The 14,146-nt window shown below is 37.5% G+C and overlaps 1 protein-coding gene across 2 annotated transcripts in view; it reads left to right on the plus strand.

Moving 5' to 3' along the window:
* Positions 1-14,146, plus strand: part of LRFN5 (leucine rich repeat and fibronectin type III domain containing 5) — a 318,530-nt gene that overhangs the window by 158,908 nt on the left and 145,476 nt on the right. For both annotated transcript variants that reach the window (XM_070775496.1, XM_070775497.1), the window contains exon 2: positions 3,123-3,299. The gene's annotated coding sequence lies outside the window, so the exon portion shown is untranslated. The remainder of the gene's footprint in view (positions 1-3,122; positions 3,300-14,146) is intronic.

Here is a 14,146-nt window from a genome sequence, read left to right on the forward strand (position 1 = left end):
ATCTCACACGCTAGTAAAGTACTGCTCAAAATTCTCCAAGCCAGGCTTTAGTAATACATGAACCGTGAAATTCCAGATATTCAAGCTTGTTTTAGAAAAGACAGAGGAACCAGAGATTAAATTGCCAACATCCGCTGGGTCATGGAAAAAGCAAGAGAGTTCCAGAAAAACATCTATTTCTGCTTTATTCATAATGCTAAAGCCTTTGACTATGTGGATCACAATAAACTGTGGAAAATTCTGGAAGAGATAGGAATACCAGACCACCTGACCTGCCTCTTGAGAAACGTATATGCAGATCAGGAAGCAACAGTTAGAACTGGACATGGAACAACAGACTGGTTGCAAATAGGAAAAGGAGTACGTCAAGGCTGTATATTGTCACCCTGCTTATTTAACTTCTATGCAGAGTACATCATGAGAAACACTGGGCTGGAAGAAGCACAAGCTGGAATCAAGATTGCCAGGAGAAATATCAATAACCTCAGATATGCAGATGACACCACCCTTATGGCAGAAAGTGAAGAGGAACTCAAAAGCCTCTTGATGAAAGTGAAAGAGGAGAGTGAAAAAGTTGGCTTAAAGCTCAACATTTAGAAAACGAAGATCATGGCATCCGGTCCCATCACTTCATGGGAAATATATGGGGAAACAGTGGAAACAATGTCAGACTTTATTTTTCTGGGCTCCAAAATCACTGCAGATGGTGATTGTAGCCATGAATTTAAAAGATGCTTACTCCTTGGAGGGAAAGTTATGACCAACCTAGATAGGATAATAAAAAGCAGAGACATTACTTTGCCAACAAAGGTCCATCTAGTCAAGGCTATGGTTTTTCCAGTAGTCATGTATGGATGTGAAAGTTAGACTGTGAAGAAAGCTGAGTGCCGAAGAATTGATGCTTTTGAACTGTGGTGTTGGAGAAGACTCTTGAGAGTCCCTTGGACTGCAAGGAGATCCAGCCAGTCCATTCTAAAGGAGATCAGTCCTGGTTGTTCTTTGGAAGGACTGATGCTAAAGCTGAAACTCCAATACTTTGGCCACGTCATGTGAAGAGTTTATTCATTGGAAAATACTCTGATGCTGGGAGGGATTAGGTGCAGGAGAAGGGAACAACAGAGGATGAGATGGCTGGATGGCATCACCAACTCTATGGACATGAGTTTGGGTGAACTCCAGGAGTTGGTGATGGACAGGGAGGCCTGTCATGCTGCAGTTCATGGGGTTGCAAAGAGTTGAACATGATTGAGTAACTGAACTGAACTGATAGGGGTTATGTCTTATTTATTCTATAATTTTATAATATATTTCTTTTATAATAAATATAAATTTTAAAGATAGCATTGGTTGTCAAATTCATAAAAATACTTTGAAATAAAGAAAATGTAATGTGAAAAGTGAAAGTTTCTCAGTCATATCTGATTCTCCAACCCCGTGGAATAGTCTATGGAATTCTCCAAGCTAGAAAATACTGGAGTGGGTAGCCATTCCATTCTCCAGGGGATCTTTCCAACTCAGGGATAGAACCCAGGTCTCCTGCATTGCAGGCAGATTCTTGTACTTTTAGTCAACTTTATCTTTTATCTGTGCATTGATTTTTAGAATTTTGGAATAAATTCCATATTAACTTAGCAATAGTTTACCTTTCTCTTTGGATAAAGTCATAATTTTTACATCTCTAACATATTAAAATTTGACTTTATAAGATCATTCACACATCTTTACAAATGGAGATAGCAGAAACAATAAGCTAAACTTGAGTGATCCTTGTATCATCTTCAGTCTATTTTTATTCTCACTCTTTAGAATTGTACTACTCCTCACCTTTGTCTCTGTGGATAAAATAAGTCATAGCCAAAGTAAAATAAAAATGCTTTTACTCATTTCAAGAACATTTTTAAAACTTAGCCGATTTCTACATTAAAAATTGACAGTGATTGAGTGTCAGTGATACTATTATATAGATCTTGAGGGAAAGCAAGTAAATATTGTGTCTCATAGAGCTAGGTTGATTATTATTTAGATTGACATAGAACTTTTAGAAACAGATAGAAATCAGCAATCTGCTGACGTGGAGTTAAAATACAAATGGCACGTTTCTGTATTTTCTCCCTAGATGTATGGGTTGAAATAAGTGAATTTTATCTATTTAAGAATAAAACAGGCAATTTGGCAAACTATTAACTCCATGAAAGTTAAAGGCACTCAATCATGTCCAACTCTTTGTGACCCCATGGGCTATAAAGTCCATGGAATTCTCCAGGCCAGAACACTGGGGTGCGTAGCCGTTCCCTTCTCCAGGGGATCTTCCCAACCCAGATCTCCTGCATTGCAGGCAGATTCTTTACTAGCTGAGCCACGAGGGAAGCCTGAGAATACTGGAGTAGGTAGCCGATCCCTTCTCCAGCAGATCTTCCCGACCCAGGAATTGAACCGGGGTCACCTGTATTGCAGTCCATGGAGTCGCTAAGAGTCAGACACAACTGAGGGCTTCACTTTCACTTTTCACTTTCAGGCATTGGAGAAGGAAATGGCAACCTACTCCAGTATTCTTGCCTGGAGAATCCCAGGGGTACTGGGGAGCCTGGTGGGCTGCCGTCTATGGCGTCGCACCGAGTCGGACATGACTGAAGCGACTTAGCAGCAGCACCTGTATTGCAGGCGGATTCTTTACCAGCTGAGCTGAAAGGAGAGCCCTGTTTAACTCCATGAGGGCAAGACTAATGAGATTCATTCCTTCATTGCTGTATCCCCATTGTAGGGTTTCTGGTACTTAGTAGGGATGATTAGTATATAACAATAGCCTACAAGTTAAATTCATTGAAATATAAAGAAAATTGCACTTTGATGTTCAGTTGTTTAAACTATTTTCAATTATGAGATAAGAAAACTTCCAAAAGTGAAAAGCAGACTGCTGACATATTTATTAGAATCAGAGCATATTACAGATTCCACTGGAAAGCCTTATTATGCAAATCTATGAATATTTGAGTTCTATTTAGTGATATTCCTGATCGAGATTGAAACTGATCACACAGTTAACAGCAACCATATTTTTCAAAGATACAGCATTAGCATGTTTTGATATGCTTTTTTTGTTGTTGTTCTTGTCTCCTTTGAAGAGTCCCTGTAACCATTCTGCCAGGTGTTTGGGAAGATATGTAGTAGCTGAGCACCCTTACTTCTGTCACCATCCTCAGAATCAACTTTGGAGATGCTTTCACCCTGTCCGTCTTCTGCAGCAGCCAGGCAGAGTGCTGACTCCTTCTCTGCAGTGAGGAACTCTTCAGGCTCCAGAAGTAAGTTGATCACATTCAGTTTGGTCATTGCCAGTGGGTTTAAAAACACTTTAGGTGAGGCTAACTAGAAATCTTGCTAATTAATATACAAATTAAAAGCCAATATTATTCATCACTGAATATTTCTTTTATTTTTTGAGTCCTGTCTTTTTGGAGATACAAATTCTACCACATTGATGTTGCTAACCTATACTCTTATGGAATATTCAAAAATTTTTTTGAGATTTCACTTGTGTTATCACAAATTGTGTTTGCAGTCTTGAGGCATAGATGTGGGAGAGATTAGCATAATAATGGTTGCACATGAATAAATAGATTCATAATGACCAAGTATTTTATCAAAGTTCCTTAGCTGATGAGTTATGAAGATGGAATAAAATCCCTGGTTTTTTGATTCTTGAAACTCTAGTACTCCTTCCAGGTCTGTGATCCCTGTTGCTTCATAGAAGGTAAGGGACTGGTGCTAGAAATAGTACTTTTCTCGATTGGTTGATTTACTGAATGACATGTTCTCTGTGTCACTGAAGGAGAGTTATGGCAGCCTGTACATATGCATTCAGAAAAACTAAGGACAAGGGAAATCAAATTCCCAACTATGTGTTTGTCTCTCTTCTTTCTAGTTGCTGGATAAATCAGGGAAATACATTAATTACACGATTATTTGTGTTCACAGTGTTTGATAGTAAAGACAGTTATTTCGAACTTTGGACTTTCCTGGTCCATAAGTTAGATTCTATCTTTTTGCTGTTTTTTTAGTTTATTGGTTTAAATTTAGAGTATTTCTTTTTTTACTTCTCCAAAACTCTTGATTTAAGTGCCTCTTGCTGCTGTTAAGGATATATTTGTATCACATTGCGACCATACAGAAAATGATTATGGGTATATTTTTACAGACAGCAAAATTTGATGTAGCCTAGATTGTCCTAGTAATTTGGTGCTTGGCAATTGAAATTTCCTTGAAGGGAATGAGTAGGAGATACTTAATAACCTTACTTTTATTTTGCAACATATTACAGCTTAATATGCCAGCAACAGACAAGTCTTGTCCTTAGAGAATATAGAGACTGTTAAGAATTTATTTCTGAATCATAGTGTTACCCTTGTATAAGATTTAAAACAGGCCGTCAGTGTATCATTGCTAGTGTACTGAAAGTAATATAGAAGGACTACTTTTAAGACATAAACAGAAGAATGTATTGGGTTATGTTGAGGTTAATTCATTATAACTCTAACTGTAGCATAAAATGATGAATCTGAATATACAGAAGACAGATTACAAATCATTATTTTAATGTAGGTTTTTTCTATGTATATTTTATTATTTTGTGCTCTTTATGTACATGATTTATTCATTTATCTTAAGAATTGCTTTCATGGCTTTTGTCCTTAAGCTTTTTTTAAAATAAAACAACTTGAGGAAGACGTTCTAAATTTTCCACCTTTTTCTTTTCTTAAAGAAATTGAGGATATTCTCTGAGCCTGAGGTGATTGGACACATGTTTTTTAGATGTGGACTATCTGGGGTTTGTTTCTTCAAGGCAACCAACCCCACAAGAAGCTGCAGAGAGTTTATCCACCCAAACAATGAATTATATAATTAATTAATTTTTGTATTTCACGGATAAGGTTGACTTTTTCTAAATAAACATCAGACTTTATGAAAGCTGTTAGCCAAAGGAAATGTATTTACTGATGTAGATTCCCTAGTGTAAATCACAAGACTTAGTGAATTCAACTACATTTTCATTTACTAATGGCTATAATCAAGGCCAAAGGGATTTACTTAATTAACCTGGCAACAGAAGGCTAAACAGAAATAATTTATATATTGAAAATGACTCTTCTGAGTTAATGTTTAATTCAATTTTTTTAATTGCCAGTCCATTAGTCTGTAAAAGTAGAACCTCCTTTTCCATTTTATTTTTTCCTTTGGAGTAACATTAGGCTAAAAGTCTTGCATGGAATTAATTACACTTAAAAAAGGGAAAGTAAATACATTCCTAATTAAGTTCCTCAAATTTCAAATAGCTCATTGAAAATTCATAGCACATCCATTAAAATCCCTTTAAAAAACTAAATGGGATACTGGGAACTTTCTTAGTGGCAGTAATGAATGGAGAAGTAGTGAAAGAATGAGATGATGGAAGGCATGTTTGTTATTAGTGCAGGTCAGTTGAGGTGGTGGTATTATGATGGTTATTCCTCTCACTGTGGCCTTTTCAATTAGTTTTGATCAGAAGAGAATACTTTTCTCAGTTTTTGCTGTTCTTGTTTAGCTAAAGCACAGATAAATTTAAAGAATAAAGAATAGTGTCTGAAGAGGAGATGTACATGCCTGTGTAAATATATCAGTTCAGTTCAGTTCAGTCGCTCAGCCACGTCCGACTCTTTGTGACTCCATGGACGCCAAGCACGCCAGGCTTTCTTGTCCGTTACCAACTCCCAGAGCCTACTCAAACTCATGTCCATCATGTCAGTGATGCCATCCAACCATCTCATCCTCTGTCATCCCCTTCTCCTCCCACTTTCAATCTTTCCCAGCATCAGGGTCTTTTCCAATGAGTCAGCTCTTCGCATCAGGTGGCCAAAGTACTGGAGTTTCAGCTTCAGCATCAGTCCTTCCAATGAATATTCATGACTGGTTTCCTAAACATAATTTAATATACTCATAGCAGCAATGATAGTTACAAGGCTAGTATGCCATCTAAAGAGTAAGGTGGCCTTGTGCTGTGCTATATCACTTCAATCATGTCGGACCCTGTGCAACCCATGGACTGCAGCCCGCCAGGTTCCTCTGTCTGTGGGATTCTCCAGGCAAAAATACTGGAGAGGGTTGCCATTTCCTTCTCCAAAAGTAGCCTTAATGACATTAAATATGTAATATAAATATAAGGTAACTTTAAAAATTTGAATATGCTCTCAACCAGTGTTTTATTTTTTTTTAACTTCACATATATACATATATCTTTACCCATATATGTATGGCTAAATCATTGAAATCATTGATATTTGAAATAATTCCAGATGTTTGAGCCCCAAAAACATAGAGAATCAGGTTTATTGATAGGACAAATTGACACACTGAAGTAAATACATGAATTAGGTTCGATAATCCTGAAAGGTAGAGCAGAGAGTTACATCATGCAGTGCTCAGTATGAAAATAAGGGAGAATAAAAAGCTTTATATTGACTTTCATTTATTTATTTACTTAGTGCCAGTCATTTCCCAATTGATATGTCCAATCACCTAAGTGCCTTAATTTAACATGTTGCAAACTAAGCTCTTGGCCATCTCTACAAACACGCTTTTTTGATAGACTTGAGCTTGGTAAATGACATCATCCTGTACCTGGAGAAAAATAAGAATCATCTGTCTCCTCACTCTTGTGTTCCACGATTCCACCACCTAATCTGGTCATATTTACCTACCAAAATATTTCTTAAATTCATCTGCTTTTCTCCATTTGGGACCATCTGTACCCTGGTCTTACCATAATTTCTCCCCTGGGCTACTCCAGAGGCCTCCTGAATTATCTGCTCACTTGCACTGATACAGTTATTCTGTCTCCATAGGTAGCAGATAGAGCTTTACAAAATAGAAAATTGAGATGACATGCTTCTCTAAAGACCATTCCCCTTAGAACATAGACCAAGTTTTATCATGGCTTACAACACTCCCATGGGTGACCACTTTTTATAAATGCCTCCACCTCAACCCACACGATGCTCCCTTCCTCCCTGAAAGATGCCTTTCAGGGCTTCTTCCCTGTCATGTGACCTCCATGGTTGATTCTCCGTAAGTGGGATAACCACTCCCATCTCCTTTTTGCCTAGTTTCTCAACACAGTATTTGCTTCCTGAAATAACCATTTCTTGCTCCACCTGACAAGATCATCCCCTTGTATTTCAGGGTCTCTCAGCACCGTATAACTAATTCATTGACATCTTGTCTCATTGACATCTCTTGACTAAAACTGACTTCTCCTCCAGGATGAAAACCCGGTAAAGTCACAGTCCATGTGCATTTTGCTCAATATTGTGTCTCCTTTTTTTTTCTCTAGGCACTGTGAAAGCACGCATAGAGCCCCTCCCTCCCCATACCCCTGTGTGTGTATGTGTTTTAAGAGAGAAAAAGTCTCTGAGATCTGTAAAATAATCACTAGGGTATCAGAGAAAATTGCCACAGACAGGAAATGTTACTGAAAAATTAGTGTTTATATTTTGCCTTTCTATCAACTCAAGTCTTTTTGTTGTTTTTATTTTGTTGTTTGCCTTTCTTTAGTGACTTACAGAGATAGTTTTCCTTATGACTTTCATGACTTTGTTATAAAGTTCCTGAAACTCTGATTCTACTGACAAGAGCTAGGCCTTTTATTTCTAGAACTAATAGCTTTGCAAGTAGTGGCCTAAATGTGTTTACATCTATACTGACAATGGTATATGTTAAATATGAATGTTCAAATGTTTAAATATGAGTGTTAAATCCAAGGCACAGGAAGCTCTATCATGTAAAACATGAACATTATTTTACTTTTATTGTAGAAAATAAAGGGTCTGATGACATTAACCAGAACAAAATTTTTAAGTATTAACATCAATTATTAGATCTGTTGATTTGTTTTTGTATTTTCCTCTTTTCAGAGCATGACCCCATTTTACTTCAGGCTCACCATTCACAGTGGGTGGCTGCTTTTCCAGTGCCCTTATACTGCTGCCCTACCTCCCTTCTTAGCTCAGCATCATTCTTCATGGTCTTGTTTTGTGATCCATGGCAGATCAAGACCCGTCTTTGCTCTTATGAAGCAGATACAAATGAATCTAACTAAAATTTTCGTCTAAAAATAATTGTAGCTCAGTAGGAGAAGCTGATAAAGAATTTGCCTACAATGCGGGAGTTTGATCCCTAGGTTGGGAAGATCCCCTGGAGAAAGGAAAGTCTACCCACCCCAGTATTCTGGCCTAGAGAATTCCATGGACTCTTTAGTCCATGGGGTCACAAAGAATCAGACACGACTGAGCGACTTTCACACTCATACTCACACACACCCACTCCAGTGTTCTGGCCTGGAGAATTCCATGGACTATATAGTCCATGGGGTTGCAAAGAGTTGGACATGACTGAGAGACTTTCACTTTCTTTCAAGAGAAGTAAGGGCATTACAATGCAGAAAGAACTGCTGCTGCTGCTGCTAAGTCACTTCAGTCGTGTCCGACTCTGTGTGACCCCATGGATGGCAGCCCACCAGGCTCCGCCGTCCCTGGGATTCTCCAGGGAAGAACACTGGAGTGGGCTGCCATTTCCTTCTCCAGTGCATGAAAGTGAAAAGTGAAAGTGAAGTTGCTTAGTCGTGTCCGACTCTTAGCGACCCCGTGGACTGCAGCCTACCAGGCTCCTCCGTCCATGGGATTTTCCAGGCAAGAGTGCTGGAGTGGGGTGCCATCGCCTTCTCTGGCAGAAAGAACTAGCAAAAGATAAACAGTGAAGGAAAGCTACACAGACGTTCAGGGGAAAAAGAGCTTACCTGTATGTGAGATTATGCCAGTGTAATTCTTATTAGTGGTGGAGTTTGTCTGGGCCTCAGAGATAGGTTTCAGCCCCGGACTATTGTTAATGTGCTGATGCATTGTCCCATTTAGGTAAAGATTCCAGAAGCTAGTGAGAGAATGCATGGTTCTCCCTAAAGCCCTTAAGTACTGACACCAAAATTAAAAATGTCTTAGCTGGCAGTATTTGATGCTCTGTCTAATGTTACCGCTGGCCCTGTGGGTTGCTAATACTATAGCTCTTACTGTGAAGAGTCCTGGGAAGAGGTCTGAAGAAATGCTTACCTTTAGGAGATAATGATTACTTTACATTTAGGGCCAGAAGAAATTGATGTCATGTGGAGAGTACTTCTGGCAACCGACATTAGATGCATGGCAGCAATCTTAATTGCAAAGCATTGGCTAAGAAACTCATTGGAAAAAATCCAGTTTATATGGACCCAACCTTACCCAGTTTATTGTGACGAGCACCCTGTTCCACTGGCTATGCAGTTCACCTCTTTTGAATCACTATGCTATGCACTAGGAGTATTTTAACACATGTCAGATTTGGAATTCTCTGGGTATACCAAGGCATCTCTCCATCAATATTAAGTAGTGTGTGGGAGGCTTTACAGAAAGGGGAAAAATTGGCAGTACAAAGGCTTCTTTTAGAAAAAAATCATTTTACCGTGAAGAAACTCATAGATTGGGAGAAAATGTGTATGCTATATTGATCATAAACAGCAACTTAATACTGCTAATGACATAACATGAAGGGAGGAAATATTAAAATATATACTCAGAACTACATGGAAAGATGTGTAAAAATCAGAGACCTTAGAGACATATCATTACTAGCTGAAAATATTAGTAATATAAGAAAACCTAGAGACTTGATTTTGAAAACTGCTAACTTTGTACATTTAACCTGGATGATATGGTTTTGACACAAAGGTATATAATATCTGTTAATAGAATGTTTAAGAACACCAGTGGTGCTGAAGGTACTTTATCACCCACCGAGAGGGAATAAATAAGGCGCGCCACTGGGAATGCAGACAAGCAGGAGGTAATGTATGGGTTCCTCTAGATGATAACCTTCCATCACCCCTGTTTACATATGTAAAGCTGTATGAATGACAACTCTGACCTTGCAGCATGGTCGTTTCTCTTATTAATTAATGGGCTGTTAGGAATATTCAAGGTATAACTTACTTGACATAAAAACACATTTTCTGTGTTTGTATATGGTGAAAGATCAGGCAAATAAGTTTTAGCCACTGAGGTGAAAACTTTGGTGCTGAGGTAAAAGCAACTTTTGTTTTAAGATGACTATTCCTGTTAGTATCAGACAGTTCTAAATCCGTAATAAGAATCTGGCTTTCTTTGTGATCACTTGCATGCAAATGTGGATTACTGTGCTAAATCCTGAAGCCTTAACACACTGTTTAATATCTAGAAAACAAATAACTTTTTAATACCTGCTTACTTATTTATGTCTTGAAGATAGTATTCCATTACAGGCAAATGAGTGCCTCCTAGATTATTTCAATACCTACTAACAATGATTCTAACACAGAAATAATTTGCAATTGAAAATATGCATCCATTATTTATAAAGAGACAGAAGGATACACTTTTCCATAATAAGAATTCTCTACTTAATAAAGAGGACTGAAACAGAAATACAGACAAAACATTTTATATGCAATTTAACAAAATGTTTTCATTTTATTAGGATTGTGTTTTGAAGTACTTTTCATATTTATTATATGCATCTTGAAGTGAAATGGTAGACCCTTAAATTTAGATCAGATTTAATTAAAGAATGACTCTATATGTAGCAATTAGAGTGATAATGAGAGTGGATCTATATTATTCATGGATTTTATTGATGCAGTTATATGTAAATATCCTCATTCTGGAAACTGGTATCCAGGAATGAGTCACATAATAGTGAGCCTGGCATACATCCAGTATCTGAATCACTTGGGTTTGTCCTGTATTCATCATAGCATACAAGTAGCTTTTACTAAAGATACAGAGAAATTCTATAAACCTCTTTAGCAATACTTTGCTATTTTTTATTGGTAGTTTCACAGTAGTAGTCCTGATTTCTGATGCTTGGGGACAGAATCCATGTGGTTCCACATGCAGTTGTACCAAGGGTTTTTATAAAGAGATCTATACTACTCTGAGAGAAGGCAATGGCACCCCACTCCAGTACTCTTGCCTGGAAAATCCCATGGGCGGAGGAGCCTGGTAGGCTGCAGTCCATGGGGTTGTGAATAGTCGGACACGACTGAGCGACTTCATTTTCACTTTTCACTTTCATGCATTGGAGAAGGAAATGGCACCGACTCCAGTGTTCTTCCCTGGAAAATCCCATGGATGGGGGAGCCTGGTGGGCTGCCGTCTCTGGGGTCGCACAGAGTCGGACACGACTGAAGCGACTTAGCAGCAGCAGCAGCAGCTATACTACTCTGTTATGAAAAGTAATGATAAATAAGGAAGATATTGAAGAAAATATCCAGTAATAATCTAGCAATCATCAATCTAACATCCTTACCCATTCTTGTTAGTATCTTTATCATTTATTTTTGCCACATGATATCCATGTGAACAAGTAATGTTTTGCTCTCATGTATTTTAAATCTCAGAAATGATTATATCTCTCCTCTAGACTCAGGCAAGTGTTTTGCTCAAATAGAGTTTTTTATTATTTTGTTTCTCAGGATATTTCTTGAGTCACCTTCAGAAATAAGTCCAGAAAGCAGTAACTCTATAAGATATACTACTATATGAGAAACTCTTATTTAATCTACTTCAAATAAACCAAAAGACCACTTATTTATGCATTTTACAAGGCACCTTTATGCATGGTACTCATATAAGAAACAGCAAATATCAGGGATTTACTTTAAAAATACACAAATCAAATACATTAAAATAATAAGAATGGCAATTCCAAGGCTCCAGAAATCCGTATGAGAAATGGTAACTTATATATACATATTGTGTTTCTCTTTTTCAGTGTTAGGTGTGTTTTGATATGCTGCAATTCTTTGCAAATTAGTAGTCTCTGCTTAGGACATAGAGAAATTTTACTTCACTGGAATATAAATTAACCAGCAACCCATGATCATTCTGAATAAAAAGAAGTTTACTAAAACTTGAAAACAAAAATAAACATCAAAATGTTTGATTAAAATTATATAAATTATATAATATCTCAAATCCAAATATGTAATTTAATCCTTTAAGTGATACAACTATTATAAATTCTGGAGCATGTAAAAGGGTCTCATGCAAGTTAGATATAAAAATAGTATAAACATACAGTTAAAAAAATGGATATTCCATGTTCATCGAGGGGAGGAGTCAATATTGTTAGGATGTCATTACTTGCCAACTTGATCTATAGATTCAATGCAATTCCAATCAAAATCCCAAAAACTCATTTCATGGCTATTCATAAACTGATTCTAACATTCACATTGAGATGAAAAAGACCTAGAAACCAACACAGTATTGAAGAAAAACCAGGTTGAAGGACTGATGATACCCAATTTCAAGTTTTACTGTTAAGACTATGCTGTGCTCAGTTGTGTCTGACTTTTTGAACCCCATGGATGGTAGCCCTCCAGACTCCTCTGACCATGGAATTTCCCAAGCAAGAATGCTAGAGTGCGTAGCCATTGCCTACTCTACGGGATCTTCCCAACCCTGGGATTGAACTTGCATCGCTTGCGTCGCCTGCCTTGGCAGGTGGATTCATTTACTACTGCGCCACCTGGGAAGCCTTTACGGTAAAGCTACAGTGATTAGGAAAGTGTCATGTTAGTGAAAGAAAGGGCAAATCGATCAGTGTACTGGCAAGAACAGAGAGGCCAGAAGTGGACCCCCGTAAGTACAGTCAACTGATCTTTGACAAAGGAGCAAAAACAATGCAAGGGAGCAAACATAGTCTGTTCAACAAATGGTGCTGGAACAGCTGTTCATACACAAGTGAAAAATGAATCTAGACACAGACTTACACGCTTCACAAAAGTTAACTCAAAATGGACCAGAGACCTAAATATAACATACAATGCTATAAAATCCTATAAGATAACATAGGAGAAAACCTGGATAACATTGGGTATGGTGATACTTTTTCATATACAATGCCCAGGAAACAATCTACAAATAAAATAATTGATAAGCTGGACTTCTTTAAAAATAAAAACTTCTCCTCTTTGAAAGATACTTGTCAAGAGAATGAGAAGACTGGCTGCAGACTGGGAGAAAATATTTTCAAGAGACACATCTGATCAAAGACTGTTATTCAGAATGCACAATGAACTCTTAAAACTCAACACTGAAAGCACAACTTGTTTAGAAAATGAGCCAGAAACCTTAACAGGCACCTCAGCAAAGGAGCTACACAGACAGCAAAAAAAAAAAAAAAAAAAAAAGTGAAAAAATGTTCCACATCATGTGTCATAAGGAAAATGCAAATTAAAACAACAGTGATGTGCTACTTCACACCTATTACAGAACTCCAGATCTGGAGCACTGACACCACCAAATGCTGACAAGGATGTGGAGAATCAGGAACTCGCGTTCATTGCTAGGAGGAAAGCAAGATGGTACAGCCATTTCGGAAGAGAGTTTGTTCCTTACAAAACTACTCTTACCATACGATTCAGGAATCATGCTTTTTTTCTATTTACTCAAAGGAGTTGAAAACTTAGGTAGACACACACACACACCCCCACACAAAACTGCCCACAGATTTGTATAGCAGCTTTATTCATAATTGACAGATGAGTATTGCTAAGGAGGGAAGCCAATCTGAAAAAGCTACATACTGTATGATTCCAACTACATGATATTCTGGAAATAGCAAAACTTATGAAAACAGTAAAAAGATTAGTGGTTGCTATGTGTTTGGAAATAGGGAGTGCATAGACAGAGCATGGAGGATTTTTAGGCCAGTGAAAATACTCTATATGATGCCATAATGATGGACACATGTCATTATTCCTTTGTCCAAACTCAGAGAATGTGAAGCACCAAGAGTGAATGGTAAAGTAGACCATGGACTTGGAATAATTACAGTATGTCAATTTTATATTAATCAATTATAGCAAAGTAATTAACACAATCTTTAATAGTTGTCCCACTCCAGTTGAGGATATTATGGAAAGTTTATACATGTGTGGGAGCAGGAAATAGTAATTATATGAAAAATAAGTTCTCAATTTGGCTGTGAACCTTAAACTGCTCTTAAAAAATAAAGTCTTAATTGAGACTTAATTGAGCATAAACATTTCAGA

Source organism: Bos indicus, chromosome 21 (genome assembly GCF_029378745.1).
Source record: "Bos indicus isolate NIAB-ARS_2022 breed Sahiwal x Tharparkar chromosome 21, NIAB-ARS_B.indTharparkar_mat_pri_1.0, whole genome shotgun sequence".
Classification (NCBI taxonomy): Eukaryota; Metazoa; Chordata; class Mammalia; order Artiodactyla; family Bovidae; genus Bos; species Bos indicus.